The sequence below is a fragment of the Mus musculus genome, chromosome 1 (genome assembly GCF_000001635.26).
Source record: "Mus musculus strain C57BL/6J chromosome 1, GRCm38.p6 C57BL/6J".
NCBI classification, from domain to species: domain Eukaryota; kingdom Metazoa; phylum Chordata; class Mammalia; order Rodentia; family Muridae; genus Mus; species Mus musculus.
Window position 1 is genome coordinate 95,381,487 of NC_000067.6, and position 16,069 is coordinate 95,397,555.

Genomic DNA, 16,069 nt, shown 5'->3' on the forward strand with positions numbered 1-16,069 from the left:
TGTTATATGACATAATAACGCATATATAATAACAATATCTTATTTGCAGATATATTTTTCTCATACAATATATCTTAATTATAGTTGCCTTGCTCTCCTCCTTATAGCTCTTCCCCATGTCCCCTCCCCTCCAGATTCATTCCCTTCTGTCTCTCATTAGAAAAGAACAGGCTTCTAAGAAATAATGATCAAACATGAGAAAATAAAATATAATATGATGAAGCAAAATCTATCATGTTGATAGTTAGACATGGCAACCCAAAAAATGTACAACAGTCATAGACTTGCTTGCATTTACATTCAAGAGTCTCATAAAAATACTAAGCTAGTAGCTGTGATATATACACAGAGAACCTAGTTCAGGTCCCTACAGGCTCTGTGTTTGCTGCTTCATCTCTGAACTCATATGGACCTTGCTCAGTTGATTCAGAAGGCCTTATTATCCTGGTGTCCTCTGTCTCCTCTGGATTTACAAGACTGTAAGTCTACTGCCACTTTCATGAGAATCCATGAGTTCAGAGAGGAGAGATTTGACAAAGACCTTTGAATAGACTATCTCCACAGATGGCTGGCTGTGGGTCTCCACATCTGTTCCCATGTGCTGTCAGAGAAAACCTTTCTGATGCAAGGCACTGACCTATGTGTATAGCAGAATATTATTAGGATTCTTTTAATTGAATTTTTAAAACCACTAGTGTTTGGTTTTACTCCAAGTGTTTGGGCTATCTACTTTCTGTTTCTAGGTTACCAGATTAGTGTAGAGTATGGGTTCTCTATTGTGGAGTCAAATCTAACATCAATTGCTTACTTCCACAGGTTCTGTGCCACCATTGCCCTAGCATATTTTGGAGGCATGTCAGATTGTTGGTCAGAGGTTTTATGGTTGGGTTGCTGTCCACAGTTCTCATTTGGTAGCCTACAGAGTACCTTCTCACAGCAAAGAGACTAGAACTTTGAAATGAAGGCTCCATGTAGGCACCAGCTTTACTTCACCATATTTAATGTGTTATGTGTATGTTGTTCTCAGCAGTAGGGCCCTGCTCTCAGTTTGTGGATAGCAACCATTTGTCTCAGCACTAGCCTGGGATGTTTGGTGATTTTCATCGGCTATCCTAGGCCAACAATTCAATTGTATGCAACCTCGTTTAACGCCCAGAAGTCCTGCCTAGCTACAAGTTGAGACTTTATATCCCCCATTAATAGGAGTCTTTATTAGAAATACTTATATTTTCTAAGAAGATTCAATTGCCGTATATTTTCAGACAATCCCCTAAAACTTTTATCCAATTCTAGCTGTCTATCCCTGCACTCTCTTCCTCAACCCCATCTCTCCCCTACCCAATTTTCCAACTCCTTTTTTCATTCACTCCAGTATACCTGTAAAATCTATTATTTTTCTTCCCAGAGAGATTGATACATTCCCCTAGAACTCTCTGGGTCTACAAATTGTAGTTGGTTATCATTTAATTAATAGCTAATATCCCCTTCTAAGTGAATACATTATCTTTATCTTTCTGTGTCTGGCTTACCTCACTTGGGATGATTTTTAGGAATCAATTCGCATGTAAACTTCATGATGTCATTTTTTTAACAGCTAAGCAATACTCTATTGCATTAATGTAGCACATTTTCTTTGTCCATTCTTCTGTTGAAGGTTATCTAGGGTATTTTCAGTTTCTGGCTCTTATAAGTAAACTCTCAATGAATATGGTTGAGTAGGTGTACTTATGGTTAGAGAGGATAGAGGGTCCTTTGGATATATGTTCAAGAGTGATATGTCTGGGTCTTAAGGTAGAACAATTTCCATTTTTCTGAGGAACCACCATGTTGATTTCTATAGTGGCTGTTGCTGAGTATCATAGTAGCCATCTATGGTGTCTTAGAGTTTGCAGCACATTTGTCCAGACACTTCCGACTTTGAGAATCTCCATTAGGAAGTCGGGTTTAATCTTATTACACCTATCTTTATATGTTACTTGATCTTTATCATGCAGTTTTTAATATCCTGTCTTTGTTCTGCATGCTTAGCACTTTGGTTATTATATGACAAAGAGCCTTTTTTTTTTCCTGGTCCAATATATTTAGGATTCTGTGTGCTTCTTGTATTGTTTTAGGCATTTCCTTTTTTAGTTTAGGAAACTTTCCTTCGGTTATCATTAAAAACAATTTCTGAGACTTTGAGATGAAATTCTTTTTGTTATTAGATATTTTCTTTATTTACATTTCAAATGTTATCCCTTTTCATGGTTTCCCCTCAGAAAACCTCCTCCCTCTATCACCTCCCCCATCTACCTGCTCATCAACCCACCCAGTACTACTTCCTGACCCTGACATTCCCCTATATTGAGGCATAGAGCCTTCAGAGGACCAAGGCCTCCCCTCCCATTGATGAAAGATTAGGCCATCCTCAACTACATATGCAGCTGGAGCCATGAGTCCCACCATGTGTAGTTTTTGGTTGGTGGTTTAGTCCCTGGGAGCTTTGAAGTTACTGGTTAGTTCATATTATTTTTCCTCCTACAGGGCTGCAAACACCTTCAACAACTTGAGTCCTTTCTCTAGATCCTTCATTGTGGACCCTGTGCTCAGTTCAATGGATGGCTGTGAGCATCCACTTCTGCATTTGTCAGGCATTGGCAGAGCCTCTCAGGAGACAGTTATAACAAGCTTCTGTCAGCAAGCACTTGTTGGCATCCACAATAGCGTCTGGGTTTGGTGATTGTATATGGGATGGATCCCCACGTGGGGCAGTCTCTGGATGGCCATTTCTTCCTCCTTTGCTCCACACTTTGTCTCGGTAACTCCTTCCATGGATATTTTTGTTCTCCCTTCTAAGAAGGAACAAAGTACCTAGAGTTTGTTCTTCCTTCTTCTTGAGTTTCATGTGGTTTGTGAATTGTATCCTGGGTAGCCCGAGCTTCTGGGCAAATATCCACTAATCACTGAGTGCATATCATGTGTCTTCTTTTGTGATTGGGTTACCTCACTCAGGATGACATCCTCCAGATCCATCCTTTTGCCTAAGAATTTCATAAATTCATAGTTTTTAATAGCTGAGTAGTACTCCATTGTGTAAATGTACACCATTTTCTGTATCCATTCCTCTGTTGAGGGACATCTGCGTTCTTTCCAGGTTTTGACTACTATAACTAAGGCTGTTATGCACATAGTGGAGCATGTAGCCTTATTATAGATGGAGCATCTTCAGGGTATATGCCCAGGAGTGGTATTGCTGGGTTCCCAGGTAGTACTATGTACAATTTTCTGAGGAACTGCCAAACTGATTTCAAGAGTGGTTGTACCAGTTTGAAATCCTACCAGCAATGGAGGAGTGTCCCCTTTCTCCACATGCTCATCAGCATCTGTTGTCACCTGAGTTTTGATCTTAGGCTTTCTGACTGGTGTGAGGTGGAATCTCAGGGTTGTTTTGATTTTATATTTCCCTGATGACTAAGGATGTTGAACATTTTTTGGGTGCTTCTCAGGCATTCTGCATTAGAAGGCACAGAGACAGTATCTTAATTAATAAAATCAGAAATGATAAGGGAGACATAACAACAGAAACTGAGGAAATAAAAACATCAGATTCTAATATAAAAGCCTATATTCAACAAAACCGGAAAACTTGAATGAAATGGACAATTTTATAGACAGATACTAGGTACCTAAGTTAAATCAGGATCAGTTTAATGATCTAAGCACTCATATATCCCCTAAAGAAATAGAAACAACCATTAGTCTCCCAACCAAAAAACAAACAAACAAACAAACAAACAAACAAACAAGCCAGGAACAGATGGGTTTAGTGCAGAGTTCTATAGAGTTCTATCAGACCTTCAATGAAGACCTAATACCAATACTCTTCAAACTACTCCACAAAATCGAAATTGAAGGTACTCTATCCAATTCATTCTATGAAGCCACAATTACTCTGATAACTAAGCCACAAAAAGACCCAACAAAGAAAGAGAACTCCAGACCAATTTCCCTTATGAATATCAATGCAAAAATACTCAATAAAATTCTCAAAAACAAAATCCAAGAACACATTAAAATGATCATCCATCATGATCAAGTAGGCATTTCCCCAGGGATGCAGGGATTGTTCAATACATGGAAATCTGTCAATGTAATCCACTATGTAATCAAACACAAAGAAAAAATATGATCATCTCATTAGATGCTGAGAAAGCATTTGACAAAATCTGACACCCCTTCGTGATAAAAGTCTTGAAAAGATCAGGAATTCAAGGCCCATACCTAAATATACAGCAAGCCAGTAGCAAATATCAAACTAAATGGAAAGAAAGTTGAAGCAATCCCACTAAAATCACGGAGTAGACTGGACTGTCCACTCTCTCCTTACCTATTCAATATAGTACTTGAAGTCCTAGCCAGAGCAATTAGAAAAACCAAAGGAGATCAAGGGGATACAGATTGGAAAGGAAGAAGTCAAAATATCTCTATTTGCAGATGATATGATAGTATATTTAAGTGACGCCAAAAATTCCACCAGAGAACACCTCAACCTCATAAACAACTTCAGTAAAGTGGGTGGATACAAAATTAATTCAAACAAATCAGTGTCCTTTCTCGACACAAATTATAAGCAGGCTGAGAAAGAAATTAGGGAAACAACACCCTTCACAATAGTCACAAATAATATAAAATACCTTGGTCTGACTCTAACTAAGCAGTTGAAAGATTTGTATGATAAGAACTTCAAGGCTCTGAAGAAAGAAATTGAAGAAGATATCAGAAGATGGAAAGATCTCCCATGCTCATGGATAGGCAGGATTAATATAGTGAAAATAGCCATCTTGCTGAAAGCAACCTACAAATTCAATGCAATCCCCATCAAAATTACTATTCAATTCTTCACCAAGTTAGAAAGGGCAATTTGTAAATTCATCTGGAATAACAACAAAAAAAAATAGGATAGAGAAAACTATTCTCAACAATAAAAGAACTTCTGGGGGAATCACCATCCCAAACCTCAAGCTGTACTACAGAGAACTGAAGACTCAGAAATGATACATAAGGCCACTTGATCTTTAACAAAGGAGCTAAAATCATCCAGTGGGGGGAAAAAAAAACCCAGCATTTTCAACAAATGGTGCTGGCTCAACTGGTGGTTAGCATGTAAAATAATGCAAATAGATCCATTCTTATCTCCTTATACAAAGTTCAACTCCAAGTGATTCTAGGACCTCCATATACAACCAGAGACACTGAAACTCATAGAGGAGAAAGTGGGGAAGAGCCTGGAAGATATGGTCACTGGGGAAAATTTCCTGAACAGAAAACAATGGTTTGTGCTGTAAGGTCTAGAGTCAATAAATGGGACCTCATAAAATTGCAAAGCTTCTGTAAGGCAAAGGATATTATTTGTCAATAAGACAAAAAGGCAACCAACAGATTGGGGAAAGATCTTTACCGATACTATATTCGATGGAGGGCTAATATCCAATATATACAAAAAGTCAAGAAGTTAGACTCCAGAGAAACAACGCTATTTAAAAATGGGGTAAAGAGCTAAACAGAGTTGAGATTCTTCTCCGATCTCTATAACTATTATCCTTAGGTTTGTTTCTTTAGAATGTCCGTATTTCCTAGCTATTTTATGTCAGGAGTTTCATAGATTTAACATTTTTCTTCTATTATTTTGTCAAAAACATTTTCTGAGACTTCAAGATGAGATTTCTGTCCTTCATCTATACCTTTTATTCTTAGGTTTGCTCTTTTCTGGATGTCCTGTGTTTTTGTCTGGAGTTTCATAGATTTAACATTTTCTTTGACTTACACATACATTTCCTCTATATTTACCTTAATTGCCTTATATTCTCTCTTCAGTCTAGTGAATTCTGCTGGTACATCTTGCTACTGATGTCACTGTTCAAGTTCCTATTTTTCTGAGTCAATTTTAAAAAACAGTTTTGTACTGAGTATACAGTATTAGAGTGTGGAAGAAGTACTCAAAATGTATACCTAGGTTAAAATTTAATGTGTTTTCAAAGACTGGTATAAATCTAGGTACAGTGGCCATTTCATAAATAAAAAATATGTAAACATTTTTAGTGCAATTACTATGAAAATTATTAAAGGTCAACTCTGTGTATTTGGAGTGTGTGTAAATCTCACCTGTCATCTAGCATATAATATCTTTACATATAAACATAGTGTATGTTACCAAGAAAGAATCTTTCTAGTATTTTATAGCTGTAATTTTCATTCAGCAGTTATAATTAATATTTATTCATCTCTTTAATAAGTTGGAAATCCAACATGTAGAATATTGAAGATTACTCAAGCACTTGGAAATATCTTGCTTGAATGAAGTGATACAAAATCAGAAATGACAACAGTCAAATGATGGATGCCATAGAATGTCATGAGAAGCTGAAAAATCAGGGTGAATAGCCTGTGTTTTCATAGTTGTAAAACATACTACTTAACCAGTTAAGGAGAAAATTACCCAAGATGAGAATTGCACATGGGAGCTACTTGGAGGCATGAGGACACACAGAACCTGTGAAATGCTAAAACATAAATAAGTGAAGATGAGAGGCAGCCACGACAGAAGGTTATAACCATTCATCACAGGGAAATCTCTCTCTTAAGTTCTCCAAAATGATTATGGATGGATTCAGTAGTGTTTGATTGAGATGATGAAAGCTTGGTAAGAAGAAATTGATGTAGGTTACAGTCTGAATATAGTTGAGCCAGGACGACAAATAAACAAAATAAAATCACTAAGAGATTATTATAGAAATCCAGTAACTAGATTAAATGAAGGTATCATCAATGAATGTGAAAAATAGTTCATTGAAACTTTGCCTCGGTGTGAAGAACATATGTGAAGATCCTCTATGGGGATTTCCTATTCAAAGTCATAAATATAGGTATATAATATAGGTATATGTGTTTGGATTTTGGCTCTTAAATTGTTTAGTTTCCTTAAAATACCATATTTTCCAAAATGTAAAATGTATTTTGTCTTGATTTCTTTAATGTTAAAATAGGTTTCTACAGTCTCTCTAAATAAGAGTCCTTTTAATTTGTTTGCTATTCTACCTATAGTGACAGTACTGCTATAGTTGATGATCTACTCAACAGTATATATACTGGGTTATTTAATAAATTATTCTTGGTGAGGGTCATCTACATTCTTTCTATAGATCTGCTAGTGATCATGAATCCATCTAACCACTAAAAGCTCCCTTTAATGGTATAAGGGTACTAGAAACTTGAGGTTTTCATAAGTGAATATTAAATCACTTTGGTATTATATCCTATTTACATTTTAGAAAATGTTCGTGTGTGTATGTGTGTGTGGAATGTTTGGCTATTATGAAAAATAACAATCTATTTTTGTTGACCAAAATATATGGTAACAAAGAAGAAAGTGATCAATGCATATTTAGACTACCTTTCTACTACCTGACAAGCTTTTATGTGAATTCCAATAAAAAAAAACAAATCAACAACATGGTTTGATACAATTGGACTTCAAGGTAGATTTTTAAAATGAGTTTGATGTTGAAGATTTGATTGAACCAACGCACTTGACCAAAATGTGAATCTGTGATTTCTTTGCTTGATTATGCAGACTGTACTAATTTTAATTGCTTCCACGATATACTGGCCTTAGGTGACATTCAGAGCTGTCACACCATTTCCTTACATAATATACCAATGTCATATGCTACAATTATGTTATAAAATTATTATCACTACTCTCATATGCTAAATTAGTTTTATATTTTTCTGTTTGTTTGTGCATATGTATGTGTAAGCATAAGTGCCACAGCACACACTTGGAAGTCAGTTCTTTCTTTGCATCATGTGAGCTTTGGGGACTCAAGTCAGGTCATCAAAATTATCAGCAAGTGCCTTTACTCACAGAATTATCTCCTTAGGTGCTAGGCTCATACTTGTAACATATGATAGAAATACTGTCTCTATACATTATCTAACTGTATGTATGTGTGTGTGTGTGTGTGTGTGTATGTGTGAAACTATCTTCTTTTAAAATCCTTAGAATGTGGTGTTCTCCTGACAGTCTCTTTGCCTTATTCCTCATTAAACATATGTTGATGCTGAAAAGAACAGCAACAATTCTCGAGAAGCAAATCAAAAGCTTCAAAGAGTTTTTGTTTTTGTTTTTGTTTTTTTTTTTTTTTTTTTTTTTGACACTGCAGTATGTATGCAGACCCTTTGAACAAGTGGCTGCTCCAAAGTTAATGCCATAGCTTCCTAGTCACCAGGTTACAGGGCATTTGTATAGCATTAATGGAGTAATGAATTAATTAAATGTCTTTATTTTTTTACTAAAGGATCTTCTTTGGGGGTGAATTTTAATCTGAGAATATCTGAGAATGCTGGCATAAAAGCACTTTGGAACCCAGGCCAGAGAGCTCTCCCCATGTCAGCTGCAATGTCAAGATTACTTATAAATAGCTTGTATCCATGTGCAGACATTTCATGAAGTCATTGCATGCTTTAATTTGTAATGCTCTCAGATTTGTAATAATTTGTCAAGGGGAAATGCTTTTTAATACATGTTTGAATGTATGTCATCATTTCTAACGATTGTAGTTTTACTTTATCTTTGTTTTAATAAAACTATTGGCACTTCAAAACCGTGAATATTTGATAAATTTGGCAAAACATTTATCTTCACAGGCCATAATATGCAACAACTGCTTTCCAACCCCCCCAAAATAAATCAAATCAAAACAAACAAACAAACACAAAACCCCAGAGAGGCAGCCATTCTTGCAGATAGGTGATAGCACAGAAAGGTTAATTGTTTCACTCAAGGTCAGCTAGATGATCAAGGTATTTTGAGAAAGCCTGCCATGTTCCAGTTCAATAGAGTAAAGCCTTAATAATTTCTCTAGTAATGCCACTTGAAGCTTTTACATAGTTTATTTGTTTATGAAGTGACCACTTTATGTAGATTTTCGAATGACATTTGAAAACCTATTAAATTCTAACTTAGATATGCATTTTGAGTATTTACTGCTCACTCAAATACTATGTGCCCAGTACAAACTATTTTCAAATGTCGATTCAGAAAGGAAATTATTTATGGTATGTATACACTGTCATGAGACTTTCATATGGTAAGAATTATAGCTGAATATTCTATTCACTTAAAAATGTATCTGTGCAAATGATTAGATAGCAATAGAATATTATTTTTAAATTTTATCTCACTCAAAGGGGGTCACTGCACTGTAAAATGTGAAATTCTCACTTGCATGAAACTTAGGAAAAAACAAAGCTTGTTGAAGGCTCTGTGCTGGTTTTATTTTCTCATTGCTATGACAAAATTTGTAAGAAAAATAAAACAATATTCCCCTTGGTCACCTTGGAGTACAGTTGCTGTGGCCTTTGTATGCATTTGTGAATTACCTTGTGGGTGAAAACATTTCCTAATGTGGTCATTTTGGAAAGAGACATCCTTTCTTTAAAATCTCTCCTATTAAAAAAAAATTATATCTTCCCAAATCGGAGCCTTCTGTGTGTAGGGTATTACTTGTCCTCAGGGAAGCTTTGCTTTTGCCCCAGTGTGTAGCCACTATTTAGTCTTTAACAATTGCAGATGCTTTGCCTTTTAGTACCATGTCCACAACTTCAAATTTAGACACATTTCTAGACTTGCAAAATCACACAACTAATATATATTTATCTTTCTCATTGAAGATCTGAATAAGAGCAGTCTGCAGTAAACAAGCCACAGCTTAGATGACATCCTGTTTGGAAGTTTCTGCTTCTCTACAAATCTGTCCATTAGTGTTGAATTCAGCCTTACTCAAGCACTCAGGACAAAACTGCAAGCAGATTCTTTAATTGTGTATAACATGAATGGCCTCTCGACTTCTTGTTCCACACTCATACCTCATGAGCCAGATTTCCAATATCTACATTTCTGAGTTCTAGTCCTCCAAGTTATCCCCAGAAAATCTCATTGAATTCTGCTTAGACCACTTTTGGTGTTCTCCATCTCGTAGCTCTAAGTTCTTCAGTTATTCTGGTTCCAAAGTCCTACAAACGAGGGTGTTAGGTTTCTCACAGCAACACCAACATTCATTGATAGTAATTTTCTGTGTTAGCTACTTTTCTCATTGTAGTCATTAGACACCTAATAAAATCAACTGAAGAAAAGGAGTAACTTTGGTTCATGTTTAGAGAGTAGAGTTATCATGGTAAAGAAGTATGGCAACTGGGATCATGGTAGGCACCAATCAGAAAGCAGGGTTGGTGTGGGGAGGGGAGAGTGGGCTCCTTCCCCAGGACAGTGCTTTCCACAAGTAAGATTGATATTTCCACCTCAGTTCCACTGTTCTGCAAGCGTCCTGGTAGAGATACCCAGAGGCTTAGCTCCTATGTGATTCTATTGTGTGTCCATCTAAGTTGGAACAAAGATTTAACTATCACAGCAAGTAAACATACTTGCATAGTTTTATGGTATTCATTTGTTTGCTGTAGTTGTTTGTTCGATTTTGCTGACTGTCTAATATGTACCTTTGTGATGGATAAGATAACATTGCAAAGTATCATTCCTTGAGCTCAACCACCTCAATCTTGAGTAAATTATATATTTAGGGACTTAAAAAATGTCATCTTATATGCCATAGACTTCTTTTTAGAAATGGTTATCAATCATAGCAATGATCCAATTCTTCTTTTCTATTACATACTAAAGTCTATAGTATAGATATTATTTTCAGATTATAGTCCAATTTTTGACTCAAAATAAGCACTTTTCAAATTGAAGAATGATGACGTGACTGTAAAAGAAAATCAAACAAAAATTTAAATGTCACTAAATCTTTGCGAAAGAAGTTACTTAACTTTGTAGTGTTTTTCTAGACCTTCTTCACTCAATCTCCAGGTTCATCCATCCTCACGATGAAAGGAATTAAAATGGGGAGACAAGGAAGATTTGACTCTTACTAAACTAAAGGATGCAAAAATTTTAAATATCGTTATGAGAGAGATGACCTTTTAGGAGTGGGGTTTAAAAGTGATGATATTGTAACAACAGATATTAGAAAACTTAGACTGGGAAAAAAAACTAAAGCAAAGACTCAGTACTCCAGGACGGAATATGTGTAACAAGTACAGTTGCTTGCTGGGACTGGAAGGTGAGCTCAGCAAGACTGGAGAGCTTTAGGTGCATCTTTGAATGCTGAGCCGAATTTATCTGTTGACTTACTGATGGATTTATTTTTTTATTTTGCAGTCTCTATAGTAAAGGCTGAGGTATATCTTTAAATGCTCTTCTATCACTATCCCAAGTACTGTACTTGTGTGTCACCATGTCCTACTTTCTGTCACAAAGCTTGGCTGCACTTGAGTTCAGCCAAGAACTACATAGTAGATGAAGAGAAATGATTCCCATGTACATGTGTATATATTACACACACATATTCATACCACACACACACACATACCACACACACACACACACACACACACACACACACACACAGCACACAGCACACACACACACACACCATATACACAACACACATACACACTCAAGCAGACACTCAGTTACACACTCCTATACACATATAAATAAAAATAAATGTACAATCTCTTGAAATCCATTAACTTTTAGAGATGTGGATTTATTGGATATAAGTCTTCTGTGTATATTTTATTCTGAATACTTCTGTCCGTTTCTTTTTTTACTCTTATTTGTTTAGAGTGTGTGCCTAAGCTTTCCATGTAGGCAAATGGTCCTGACCTTTATAGTTTTGTTTTTAAAGTTTCTGAATATACTTTAAAACATATATTTTGCTATTAAATTAAGTTCTTGTTAAAAAATGTCAGTTTGTGAGAATAAATTCCATTCCTTAAGAGAAAATATGGATCATGAGTAGCTGTGAGCTGAAGAATATCTCTCTGAGTTTGGTAGATTTTTCAGGCCTACAGCTTTCTTGGAAACAATGATCACTCCATGTGTATCTGGATTTCTGTAGTTTCTGCTTTTCCAAGTATCCTGAGCTGTATAGGTAGACTGAATCTTGGGAAGTTGGTGCTAAAACATTTCTAGTGACACGCTCACGAAGGCATCAATGGAAAGAAAATGGCACCCAGATGTATAATGCCTTCTGCAAACTAAGACCCTTGGTCAAGGGAAAGAGACTTGGCCTCCAGGTTCTCCCAGCATCCCTCAGACTCTACCTGGCATACCCTGTCCACAACCCTGAATCTTTTAGCCTAGGTGTCAGGTTGCCTCTCCCACAGAGGCTCTCCCCTATTATGTAATCAGGACATTTTGGTGTCTTGTCTTTTTCTTCTTTCTTTTCGAATGTTCCCTCCCTCTTTCCCCTCTCCATGGAGACTCTTCGGCCTCAGTCCTTGGGGGCCAGTGAACTCACCTGAAAACAGCTTCCTGACAAATTCTAATCTGGTTTATATTGGCTCATTTCACAGGCCAAGAAATAACCTATTAAAAACCACTCTACTGCCTTTGCATGCCCCTTGAGGAGATGGTCCTAGGAGTGATGGTAACATGCAGTTTTGTCCTGTATGGATGAATGGGAGTTTTTGCTGTGTCTTGATGTCTTGGGTTGGACAAATATACAAGCATTTTGTAAAGCTTGAAACCCCAGTTATAGCAGTTTTATTGCTGCGACTTTGTTTTTGTGACAGTAGGGAGAACATTTGGGTTTTCTTTTTTTTTCAGACATATGTTTGGCAATTCATAGCAGATAGGGAATTAGCCAATTTCACAAAGGTGAAACTGTAGATATCTCCTTTTTGACTTTTTAGCCTTAGGGATGCTCTGTCCATAGCATACCCGGTCAAGTGTCCAGTTTCTCCAATTTTTTTCATCCACCATTTTTGTCATGCCTTCAAACCAACCCAGGACACGAATGAATAATATCTGGGGGTGTTCCTCTCTCCCCAGGCAGGGCCCATACCAGTAGCAGTCAATTTAGGTTCTTCTTATTTCAGATGACAAATCCTGCAGAGAGAGTGACTATATTTTAAGGAAATATCATTAGATTGTCTCACATTCACCTCTGGTGCAACTATACCCAACTCAGTTAATCCATAAACTTTAAAAATACTTATTTCCTGTCATTTTAAAGAATTTGAATATTCTGTCTTAAATAGTTGCAACTGATGTAACCTGTCAAATAACATTTTATATAAAGAAGCACATTCAAAAATATAGAGAACTGAAAATTTGTTTTCTTCAAAATAGAGAATTGCATTTCTACCAGTCTTATTTTGACCTTGCTATAGAGAATTGAAGGATTCATTTTCCAACTGGGCAAGTCATCCTATAGACTCGGAACAATTTTGGGAGTGGGAGTATAATTTTATAGATTTAAGTCAAGGTGTGTCAAACCTTAGGCTTTGTAATAGCCTAATGGACTTGTAAAAGTCTATGTCTTCAAACATCTGTATTAATTATTTTCCAGAACACTGTATGAGTAGCAAGACATCTGGATCCATCTCAAGTCACTGGAACATGGAGTTGAACTAAGGCTTCATTCTCAAAGCAAAGTGAACCAGTCTAAGAGCACTCTCCAAACATCAACACCACTCCCTGAATTTGTTTATGAGACTCTTCTTTTAAAGCACTGCAGACAGACAAAGGGAGGGGGAGTTTTCCAACATTGTATCAGGATGCTCTTGTCACATGGGTGTTGGTGTCAGAAATGAAAGTCTTGTGAGGCCCTGCACGAAAATATGATACATCTGTCTGAGAACAGCAAGGATGGTATTCATTCATTTATTCATTCATTGTAGTTTTCCTTCTCACATCTGGATGGTGTGTATATTCTGTCTGTGATTTTTTAGACCGCTTCTCCAAACACTCCTGCTTCTGTCAGCCCTGGTCAGACATTTGCCATGCATGAAAAAGCAACTCTGAGCTCAGATACAACAGGCAGAAAATCCACCACTTCCACGGAGTGCACTTTGATTCCTCACAGGAAAGTGAGGCACATTTGAGTGTTAGGAATTCCGCATGCAGCTTTACCACTCGCGGAGAAGACAGGTGGTCTCTCATCTTTATAGCCACTGCTTCTATTGAGTAAAGAGGCTTAAGAAAAATAGTAAATTAAGCCCCAGAGTTTAGAATACCTTTCTTTCCTATATTATCTCTTATCTATTGAGTGGTTTAAAACTTTATTTATTTAGATTTTATGCTCCTTGGTGTTTTGCCTGCACGCATGTCTGCAGGAGGGTGTCGGAGCCCTGGATATGGAGTTACAGACAGTTATGGGCTGTCATGTGGCTGCTGGGGATTGAACCCAGGTCCTCTGGAAGAGCAACCAGGGCTCTTAATGGCTAAGCCATCTCTCCAGCCCTGTCTGTTGAGTTTTTTAAATTTAAAATAAAATGTATCTCTGGTGACTTTCTCCAGTTTGAATTTTAAAATTGGTATGACGTTTTCTACCCTGGTAGTATGGCTTCTATGTCAGTATACAAGAAGGGTTGTTGTTATTATTTGGAGTACTCACATATACCCTTTAGGTAATATTTTATCATTATCTTCTAGAGATAATAATGAGATCATTTTAAACATATTTCGTAGTAGAAGTTATTACTGCATGCTAGGAAAGGAGTAGTTCTGCGTTCAGTTCTCAGTCTACTATATATTCCACAAATGTTTATCAGAAGTGTGGCTTAGTGTACCGCCATTTTCCCAGGATGATTTAGAGGGAAATAATGACAAAGAAGGCATGTTTAAGGGTTTCTCAGGGGACTCTAAGTTTTGGTCGAATTTTTGTCTGAAATGTACTTATTGTTGTTTGCTATCACACAGATGAAAGCATCGTAAATTGAAAGCCTTGGAACAGGGGAAAATTTTTTTTCAGGATCCGTCTCCCTCTGGCTGGTATTGAATCAGGAGGCAGCTAAGGATGACCTTGAGCTAAGAGATCTTCCTGTCTCTCTGCCCACTTTCTGGAACTCCGGGTGTTCACTGCTATTCCCAACTGATGCTGATTTTCACTCACGGGTTTCTCACCCCCGTTCCCACAGGGAAGATCTCTCAGTTCTTCAACGCTTCGCGTTCCTCAGCTGTGAAGCAATGAAGGGTTTGGCTAAGGTAGTGAAGGTAAGGTCCATCCTGAAAAATAATTAACTCTTGGGGTTTTAAATTGCAAGACTCCCCTTTCTTGATGGTTTGAGCCAGAACTGTCTTCTACCTAGAGGGATCATCATCAAAGAAACCAGAGAGAATTCATCCAGCAACTGATGGGAGCAGATTGATAGTCCTACAGCCAAACATTGGGCAGAGGAACCAGATAGGTTAGGCACACACCAGAATATGGCCCACAGAATCAACTGAACTGGACTCATGGGAGCTCTCAGAGAACAGGGAGCCTGTAGAGATCTGACCTAGGTCCTCTGAATGTATGTTACGGCTGAGTAGCTTGGTATTTTGTGGAACTCCGAACAGTAGGATCTGGGGCTATCTCTGACTGTTTTGCCTACTTGTGGAACCCTTTGATTCCTGCCGGGTTGCCTCGTTCAGCCTTGAAATAAGAGTGTGTGCCTGGTCTGATTGTAGCTTGTAATGCCATATTTGGTTGTTGTCTCTGGGAGGCCTGTTTTTTGTTTGTTTGTTTGTCTGTTTTGGTTTTGTTTTTAAGAGAAAGAGGTGGGTGGATCAGGGGGAGAGGACAGGTGGAGGGGAGAAACTTGGGAAAGGAAGCAAGGTCAAACTGAAGTCAAGATGAGAGAATTTTTAAAAATAAAACAATAATTTATTATCAGCAGAAAGATATTATATCACACCTCTTTTTTTTTTTCTTTTTTAGCATTTTCTAAGGTCCTCAATAGGAGCAGGAGTTTGATCACTTTGTTACCAGTTGGTGGCGCTGTTAAGAAAGGTTGATCCGAGGTCCAGCCTTGGTTATGGGAGTCTAACAGGGAACAGAGGGAGAGTTCCAAGCCTTTCCACACTCCCAGTTTGTGCTCTCTGCTTCATGCGTTGTGATTGAAGCTATGATCTCTCAGCTTCACTTTCTTGTTGTCATGCCAACCAATCCCTGCCGTGCCTTCCCACTATGATGGACTCTTA